Raw genomic sequence first — 10,190 nt, forward strand, 5'->3', positions numbered from 1 at the left:
CTTTAACACTGGTAGCATGTCGCGACAGCGTGGACGTGAACCGTATGTGCAGTTGACGGACTTTGAGCGAGGGCGTATAGTGGGCATGAGGGAGGCCAGGTGGACGTACCGCCGAATTGCTCAACACGTTGGGCGTGAGGTCTCCACAGTACATCGATGTTGTCGCCAGTGGTAGGCGGAAGGTGCACGTGCCCGTCGACCTGGGACCGGACTGCAGCGACGCACGGATGCACGCCAAGACCGTAGGATCCTACGCAGTGCCGTAGGGAACCGCACTGCCACTTCCCAGCAAATTAGGGACACTGTTGCTCCTGGGGTATCGGCGAGGACCATTCGCAACCGTCTCCATGAAGCTGGGCTACGGTCCCGCACACCGTTAGGCCGTCTTCCGCTCACGCCCCAACATCGTGCAGCCCGCCTCCAGTGGTGTCGCGACAGGCGTGAATGGAGGGACGAATGGAGACGTGTCGTCTTCAGCGATGAGAGTCGCTTCTGCCTTGATGCCAATGATGGTCGTATGCGTGTTTGGCGCCGTGCAGGTGAGCGCCACAATCAGGACTGCATACGACCGAGGCACACAGGGCCAACACCCGGCATCATGGTGTGGGGAGCGATCTCCTACACTGGCCGTACACCACTGGTGATCGTCGAGGGAACACTGAATAGTGCATGGTACATTCAAACCGTCATCGAACCCATCGTTCTACCATTCCTAGACCGGCAAGGGAACTTGCTGTTCCAACAGGACAATGCACGTCCGCATGTATCCCGTGCCACCCAACGTGCTCTAGAAGGTGTAAGTCAACTACCCTGGCCAGCAAGATCTCCGGATCTGTCCCCCATTGAGCATGTTTGGGACTGGATGAAGCGTCGTCTCACGCGGTCTGCACGTCCAGCACGAACGCTGGTCCAACTGAGGCGCCAGGTGGAAATGGCATGGCAAGCCGTTCCACAGGACTACATCCAGCATCTCTACAATCGTCTCCATGGGAGAATAGCAGCCTGCATTGCTGCGGAAGGTGGATATACACTGTACTAGTGCCGACATTGTGCATGCTCTGTTGCCTGTGTCTATGTGCCTGTGGTTCTGTCAGTGTGATCATGTGATGTATCTGACCCCAGGAATGTGTCAATAAAGTTTCCCCTTCCTGGGACAATGAATTCACAGTGTTCTTATTTCAATTTCCAGGAGTGTATTTACAGACTTCTAGTTAGGCACACTCATTAGATTTACTCCTGATATACAATACTTTTTTTTTACAAATAACTTATTAAATAATGTAATGCCACATTGTTCACTCATGTCAAACTATCAGCCACTGCACACACTGTACACACATTGTTTCATGTTGAAAACCTGAGTCAGCATCCCTCCATAATGAGTGAGATGTTGAGCTCAGAAAGAGGAAGAGATGTTAGTATTGTACCATACATAGCTGAGGGGTAAGTATTTCTAAAAAGGAAAATAAAAGAAGGAAAAAACGTAAAGTGAAGATGTTATGTGGAATGTTGGATATTTTATAATCATTATTACTATTATTTATTTGTATAACATTTGTATAACAAAACCTACTCTGTTTTAGCTAAGTAATCCTTCAATGTATAAAATGTATTGCATACCAGGTACCTTTTAGCTGCCATTTTAAATTAGGGTATTTTTGCAATTTCTTTAATCTCTTTTGGTAATTTATTGTACAGTTTTATTCTTTGGTAAAAAACGCTGTTTTGAGTTTTATGTTAATTTTTTTCTTGGTAAATATAAGTTGAGTCTATCTCTTGTTGCATGATCCTTGACAGAGCTGTTTGTGCAGTAATTACCAGTGTTATTTTTGATGTGTACAACTGACTGGTAAATGTATTCACATGGAGCAGTTAAAATCCCCAGTGTTCTGAACAGATCTTTACAATGAGCTCGACTAGTATTTTTGGTTATTATTCTTATGCCTCATTTCTGAAGTTTTAAAATTCTTTTCATATTTTGTGCATTTGTTCCCCAAAAAAGAATTCCATAGCTAAGAATTGAGAGTACATATGAATAGTATGTAACTAAAAGACACAGCATGTTACACACTGATAATAGAATTTTAAGGGCATAACATGCTGATGACATTCTGTTTGCAAGTACCTTTGTGTGTCCACCACTTCAACTGAGAATTAATATTCATTCCTAGAAATTTTGTATTTGTTACATAGCCTATAGAGGTGCCATCTACATTTAATTTAACGTCATTTTTCCTCTTCAAACTGAAATTCATGCCATTAGTTTTCTTTATCTTCAATGTCACTTTATTACTTAGTGACCAATCATAAACTTCCTTGAGAGTTTCATTTGCTTTCTCAGCAAGAAATTCTCTTGTTTTCTCAGTTACTGTAATATTGCTGTCATCAGTGAAGAGGATTTTTTCACCGTGAGTAACACTACTGGGAAAGTCATTGATTTATATCAGGAACAGTACTGGTCCTGGTATGTTACCTTGCGGAACCCCTATATTAATGTATTTTGGTTCTAATAAGTGTTTTACTAAATGTTTAGATCTATTTGAAGTATGTGTTATCTCTACTCTTTGTACCCTATCTGTTAGGTATAATCGAAACCAGTCAGCTACCCCTGTTATTCCTAATGCTTCAAATTGATTTAATAGAATCTTGTGGTGGACTGTATCAAACGCCTTAGAAAGATCCAAAAATATGCCTGTGACACACTCATCTTTATCAAGAGCGTCAAGTACAACTTTGGTGAATTCTACTATGGCTGACTCCATACTTTTGCCACTTCGGAAAGCAAACTGTGATTCACTTAAAAGATTGTATTTATTCAGGTAATTCATTAATCTGTCTTTCATAATTGCTTCTATTATTTTTGAGAATGCTGACAGCAGGGAAATGGGCCAGTAATTTTCTATGTCTTCTGCATTACCTCTCTTAAGCAAAGGTACAACTGTTGACTGTTTTAACTGCTCTGGAAATGTCCCTGCTGTGAAGGATTCATTTATTATATTTGTTAAAGAGCCTTGTATAATCCCTATGCATTGTTTCAGTAGACACATTGGTACTTCATCTAAGCCTACTGACTTTTTATTTTTTAGTTTTTGAACAGTTTTATTACCTTCATTCTCTGTGATTGGAAGTAACATCATTGTATTTAGTGCAACATTATTTACAGGACCTATATTTGTTTGGGGGGAATTTTTGCTGTAACTTCTCTGCAATATTTGAAAAATGCTCGTTTACATAGTTTGCTAAGTGCTGTGGATCATTTATTTCTTTATCCCCCTCCTTTAGCAGCATGTTATTCTGCATTTGTTTGCCTCTCCCCATTTCCTTTTTTATAACATTCTAGACTGCTTTGCTTTTATTCTCTGCATTATATATTATTTCGTCATTAAATGACTTTTCTGCAGCAATCAGAACCTTCGTATAGATCTTTTTGTATTTATGATAGAAATTAAAGAATTCTGGATCATTGCGAATCTTTTTTATGAAACTAAGGTGTTTAAGTGTTTGGGAGGAGTTCTTAATACCTCCTGTTATCCGTATGTTTTTGTGAGATGTTGATACAGACATGCATACTTTTGGAAATGCCTTTCCAAATTTAAATTTAAACAATGTGGAGAATTTAGAGAATTACCTAGTCACATTGGTTTCCTTATACACTTCATCCCAGCTTTGTTTTTCTAGTTCTTTTGAAAAATCTGTTATTTTGATTTCTGACATGTCGTTTGTAGGCTTGTAGTTTAGGGAATGATTCGGTGCCTGACTTTACTGTTGTTATTTGACAGAGATAGTCTGATAGTCCAAGATCTTTTACAGCTACATCACATTTTTCCCTGTCCATATTTGTGGCCACATGGTCAATTACTGATGAAGTTGTTGCGATAAACCTTGTTGCACTATTGACCAATAGGGACATGCCAAAACTTTGAAGGATGTTTATAAAGGTGCTGCTGGATTCATTTATGATGCTAGTGTTGATGTTAATGTCCCCACACAGAATTATTTTGACCTTTGTAGTTGAGACTTTATCTAGAACTTCTGCTAAATTATTGAAAAAAGTGTCCACACTAACACTGGGATGGAGATCTATACACACACAAAATGATTAATTTCTTGGTGATATCAAGCCCTTTTAATTCAATAGGTGATATTTCAAAGTGTTTGTCTTCCCTTACTGTACTGAGGTCATGTCTTGATTTGAACTGTGTTCCTTTTCTGATATAAATGCATGATCCTCCAGCCCTTGAAGTAGTTCTACAGTAAGAGTTAGCCTTTTCATACAATGATAATACTACATGTGGGAGTTCTGTGTCTCTACACTAGTGCTCAGTAATACAAACTACTCTGCAGTTCAAAGATTGGAGCTCAGCTTGTAATAGTTGTATTTTATTTTTTATTGATTGCATGTTTTGATGGAGGATTGTTAAGTCTGTGAAATGCCCCATGTTACTCTTTCAAATGGTTTGTTTTTTCTTTGTGACATCTAGTATATCTGATATTTGAGGTGTTAAAATCTGTCTTGTGAGTGATTGTTTCAGTATCAGTATTTTTTAAAGTGCTGGAGGCAGGGGAACCTATTGTCTGGATTTATCCTAAAAAAGACCTACTTTTTCTACCTACAATAACAGGTATTTCACCATGTGTGGCCCGAGATCCATCCCCTATACTTTCATGAATCAGCTGTACCAATCTTAGCTTCCCAGTCCTGTTTAGGTGTAGGACATGTCTAGTGAAACCCCATCTGTTGATAGTCCTGATAGGCACCAGAGAAACATGAGCAAAGTTGGCTGTTCTCAGAACCATCCCTAACACCACATTGATTCGCCTCACAGCTCAATCAAGGTGTGGTCGATCATGACGCCGAAACAGCTCAACAAAGTGTACGTTAGTGCCATGAGTCAGGGAAACTATCTTGTCTAGGTCACCAACTATATATCATATGCCCCGACGCTGTCCAAACTGTTTCCCGCCCCACCCACTATAACTACAAGGTCCTCGTTTGTAAAGTCCTTACATAAAGACCCTAGGTCCCCTATCACATGACTTAGCCCTGCATTTGGCTTGAAGATACTAGTGGACTGGTACGCTGCCCCTAAACTTTCCTGTAACTGAGGGCGTACACCTCGCCCATGACTACTACCTAGCAGCAGCACTTTCTTCTTCCTAATACTTTGTACATTCCTAAGCTTCTTGGCCTCAGTTGAAGTGTGGTGCACATTTCCTGTTCCTCATTCCACCTGAGGCTCTTCTCCACTTAACTCTGACAGTGGTAGAAACCTGTTTTTGGTATTGATGATAAAACTGTCAGATCGCATTCTCTTTCTTCCTATCCTCCTACCAGCTGCCAGTTCCCTCCTCCCCCCTATCTCCCTTGATTCTTATGAGTTCCTTCCTTGCTTCCTCCAACTGTGCCTGATGAGCACAGATTTTCCTTTCCTATTCCCCAATCAAAATGTTCCTACTGCATACTCTGCACTTCCAGGAGAGGGCCTCTTCTGTTCTCCCAACATTCTCCCCACTGCATCCCCCCCAAAGTCAAAATATTTTCTAGAAGATTGGCAACAAATCCCTCTACGCACTACCCTATAACAGCTCCCACATTTCTCACTCATGGTCAGTTTCGAAAGAATAATTAAGTTTAAAGAATGTTTTAAATTTGTCAAGGACGCGAGATTGGCTGTGTGTAAACAAAAAACGACACAAAGGTCTTATGTGAGGTGGTTGTTTTTTTTGTACTGATTTAGAGATACAATGACACAAGAAATAATTTGTAATTAATTTCCTTTTAGAGAATTTACGTTATCAGGCTTGTTTGGTCAGGTTTTTAAACTTTATAACTCGGAAAATTTAGGCCTAGATCCCGTCTATCAAACTAGTAATCAATACGAAATGTGTTAGTTAAATACTATTTAGAAACGTTTAATTACACTTTCATTGCGACAATAGACGCTCATGAAACCAGTAGCAGTCTTTTTTAAACGAATTTTGCAATATCAAGAAAACGTTAATAGAATTTTTTTAGCGTTATATGTCGCAATTATCGGGCTTCAGCTAAAAAACAAGTTATTTCAAGAACAAGCGCTGCTGGGACGCTAATTTTTCATTTGTGTGACAAGAACGGACACTACATCAAGTACAAAAAACAAACAAAATTTAAATTTGACACTATTTTCTCTTACATAAGTTCTTTTAGCAGATGAAGAAAATACCTGTGATCTCACTCAGCGGTCATCTTGGTCATTTGGTACCTTCCAGAGTAATCAGATGACATAAAATTTATTTCTTGAATTCCAAACATGGATTTTCAAACATTAATTCTCAGACTAAATTTGTTCAATCGTTCAAACAAGATTGTTAAATGTTTTGTATGTTCTTCTAGAGAGTTGGAAGCTATCGGTACATCATCTAAATATGAAAACAGAAATCTACTTCTCTGAAAACATCATTAATAAATCTCTGAACAGTACTGGGTGCATTCCTGAGGCCAAACAGCACGAAACTGAATTCATAAAGTCCAGAAAGTGCGATTGTAGCACTCTTTCTCCCTTTCACATTCAGCTAGTGGGATTTCGTAATACGGTTTGAGGAGATGGACTTCTCAAAATATTTTCTTCCCAACAAGGATGGAATTTACATCGTTTATGTATGGAATTGGCTCAGGAAGGATCTGGTCATTAACACTAGGACCGCCAAGTGGTCAATTTGACCACTTTTTATATTTTAACATGTTATTATTTGGTCAATTTCTAATCTGTGCTGTTGTGAGTTAATGACTTTTCCTAAATGTTTATGTAGATCATATAAATAGTCCAATATTTATTTTATCTTCATTAGTTTTCTTTGAATGACCACGTACTTAAAACCACCGAGTGGTCACTTTGACCATATTACATGTATATTTGAAAACAGATTATTTAAAGATTGTTTTGTGTCACTCCCCGGATTTATTCTTAGCACTCGTCAACACTGTACTAAATATGTTGGTTACTAAAGGTTATTCGCATTGTTTGAATTTAAGAGCTCAACAATGCAATATGTCATTTATTGTTTGCCATTGGGTTTCACGTAAACAAGACTGATTATTTGAGTACTGGTCTCAGAGCAGTAGACATGGCTCAGATGTCATAGTGATACAAACCACGGGTACGGCCACTTTCAGATGAAGAAATTGTCACACGTTTGTATGAATCGGATGCTGATAATGATCCTGAAGTTGAGGACTTTGTGGAAGATTCTACAGATGAAGATTACCAACCTGTCGCTAATGTGGAGAGTGACAGCTCCGAGACTGAAGATGTAGCTAATTTACATTCACTTATATTATTATTATTGTTATTATTATTATTGTTACTATATGAATAATGATCACTATTATAATAGAGCTGACACTTCTACTGCTACTTCTGTTACTGCTATTTTATTGTGTGGTATGTTATCTTTATGATGAGTTGTAGCTTTCTAATTGTCTCTTTCCTCACGCAGTTGCTGAACCAGGACCAAGCAGTAATATAAACAATGCTAGAGAAGGACCTACCCTCGGTAAAAAAAAGAACTGCACCTCCTGTAAGTGGACCAATACAGAATCGATGTAGAAGAGGAGAACGAAGTGAGGGTTCACTTCCAGAACCTGGCTAAAAACTCCTGGGGAAGGACGGGTTCACGGAGTGGACTGTAGCAGACTTCGGTGTTACTACTCCAGGTAGGCTAGGTCAACAGAATATATTGAAAGAAACACGGGGACCTACTGCGCACGCAAAGTGGCACGTATCAAATAATAATGTTTCGAGTGTCTGGCGCCTTTTAGTTGATCAATCAATGTTGAAACACATAAAGAAATGCACAGAAGCAGAGGCACAACGGTTTCTTGGAAATGATTCCTGGAGTTTGCATTTAGAAGAATTAGGTGCATTTGTTGCTTTATTATATGTTCATGGTGCACTAGGTGCCGGATGTATTGAAGTAGATAAGCTGTGGTCGAAAAAGTGGGGAGCCCCATTTTTCACTGACAGAGCAGAAACAGGTTTCGAGAAATTTTGAAATATCTGCATTTTGATGAAAAAAATACACCATCGGAACGTTTTAAAAGTGGCAAATTTGCATTTATATCAACTACTTGGAACCATTTTATAGAAAACTGTCAGTTGAATTACATACCTGGATCAAATGTCACTTTGGATGAACAACTTTTCCCCAGCAGAACCAGGTGTCCGTATTTGCAACATATGCCGAATAAGCCTGATAAATTCGGAATCAAATTCTGGCTGCTATCGGATGTAGAAACAAAATATCTTTGTAATGGGTTCCCTTATGTAGGAAAGAACGAACAGAGGGCACCTAATGGAAAACTTCCAGAACAAGTAGTAATGAAGTTGGTAGCTCCATATCGCAATAAGAGGTGAAATGTGACTACTGATAATTTTTTCACTACGATCACACTTGGGGAGAGACTGGAAAAAGAGAAAACTAGTCTTGTCGGCACTATCAACCGTGCAAGAAAATAAATTCCGAACACTATAAAAAAATGAAAACTCCTCTTTATACGTCTGTTCTCTTGAGAAGGGAAGGTGGTACTCTGACTGTTTACCAAGGGAAAAAGAACAAAAATGTTCTTCTGTATAGCACCATGCACAAAGATGTTGAAATACAAAATAATTCGAAACACCTTCCCGAAACAGTGAGCTTCTACAATAGCACAAAATTTGCTGTAGATGTTTTGGACCAGATGACGAGGACATATTCTGTCTGCTCTGGTACTCGTCAATGGCCTGTACACGTATTTCACGATATCCTTAATTTAGCAGTCGTCAACGCATGGATCATTTTCAAGCTAGTGACACGGATTAAAATAAGTAGGAGGAATTTCATCCTAAATCTAACAGAAGAATTACGTAGAGCTTATATGGAAACCAGAAAACAGGAAAGGATGCCAAGGGATGGAAAAGAAAAGGAAGAAAAGGACGATGGTGGTGAAGAAAGAGAAGAAGCGGAACTTCCTGCGAAAGTCAGAAAACTATGCCAAACGAGGAAATGCAGAAACAAGGCAAATGAAGTGTGCAGTAAATTCAAGAGATATGTTTGTGGGCCGTGTACATATAAAGTAATAAAGACAGTAGTTTGTAATGCTTGTAAGTAGGATTAGGTGCTATACATGGTCATATTTTACGACTGGTCTTTCTCTTAAGATATTCATAGGTACTTAGTTTCTCGAGCACGATTAATTTCTATTAATTTTAAAACTGCTGCAATATAATTAGTATGGTTGCAGATAAATATTGTGAACTATATTCTTTAATATTAGTAATATTATGTTCCTACTGTTGTTGTAAAATACAATGATACTGTTATTAAACGTAATTAAAGTGATACATTGATATCAAGGTCATTAATATTTACATTAAACAGCACAGCATGTACTTACAAAGAAAGTGGTCACTTTGACCACATCGGTGGTTCTAAGTACAGTACTAGTTCCGACGGTTCTAGTATTATGACGTCGATAGTCTCCACAAACATGCCACTGGCCATCTGGCTTTTTTGGCATGTGCAGTGCACTGGCCCACTTGGATTTAGACAGGCAAATTATATTATGATATGTTAGGAACTGAAATTCTTCTTTAGCCAACTTTAGTTTGTATGGATCTAATCTGGTGGCTTTTGAGTACACACTGCTGGTAGCAATGTAATGTTTAACATCATGCTTAATTTCTCTTGAAGTAATGGTGAGTTTTGTCAAGTCAGGAAAATTTTTAAGTAGTTCAGAGCATTTACAGTTAGCTTGGAGTGAGCTGACAGAATCATACAATTCATCTGCACATCGTAGTGCTGCCATATGTGACTGAGTACTACTGTCAACTACTAACTTTCTTTTCATGTCTATAAATAAGCCAAACCGATAAAGAAAGTCTGCACCGATTACAGATTTTGTTGTGTTACCTACAATGAAAGGCTACTCAAAACTGCATTTGAAACCTAAATCAAGATTCAGTAACTTTGATCCATAAATTTTAATCTCAGGTCCATTTGCAGCATAAAGTTTGTAGTCTGCTTCTTTAACCTTATACTTGGGATAAGCTGATATAATGGAAACAACAGCACCACTGTCACCCACAAAAGGCAACCCTGAATTTTTACTTCTCACAAACAATAGATATTGGCGGCATGGTACAATCTTTGGAGCAGAACTCTCAGCCGTTACT

Source organism: Schistocerca cancellata, chromosome 4, assembly GCF_023864275.1.
Source record: "Schistocerca cancellata isolate TAMUIC-IGC-003103 chromosome 4, iqSchCanc2.1, whole genome shotgun sequence".
Taxonomy (NCBI): Eukaryota; Metazoa; Arthropoda; class Insecta; order Orthoptera; family Acrididae; genus Schistocerca; species Schistocerca cancellata.